Raw genomic sequence first — 583 nt, 5'->3', positions numbered from 1 at the left:
TGCTTTTTGTCAACCACATAAGTACTCTAAACCCTAAACCCTAAACCCTAAACCCTAATTTTGTTTTTCTGCATCTAATGATGTATCTATTGCACCTTGTTTCGCCTTCATACCAAATAAATTCATCATACTGTTGAAAAACTAGGGTTTAGGGTTTAGGGTTTAGGGTTTAAGGGTTTAGGGTTTAGGGTTTTAGGGTTTAGGGTTTAGGGTTTAGGGTTTAGGGTTTGTGGAACAGGTACACCGTAGACGACCCCACTTACGAGCAGCGCAGCCACGCTGCCCGGGAGAAGTATTTCAAGGCAAGCCCCAAACCCTAAACCCTAAACCCTAAACCCTCAGCATGCAGTATAGATTAAACCTTAAACCCTCAACGTGGTTTATACCATAAACCCTAAACCCTAAACCCTCAGCATTATAAAACGGTGGTTTCTTAATCAACCGCAGAAACCCTAAATAAACCCTCGTCCACGACACAAAATGAGGGTTTAGGGTTTAGGGTTTAGGGTTTAGGGTTTAGGGTTTATGTGGTTGATATTTACAGGAAATTGGGTATTATAAGGTGAGAGAAGAAGCAGAAGAG

Source organism: Eimeria mitis, genomic scaffold (genome assembly GCF_000499745.2).
Source record: "Eimeria mitis Houghton genomic scaffold, Emh_scaff3217, whole genome shotgun sequence".
NCBI lineage: Eukaryota > Apicomplexa > Conoidasida > Eucoccidiorida > Eimeriidae > Eimeria > Eimeria mitis.
This window is presented reverse-complemented; position numbering follows the sequence as displayed.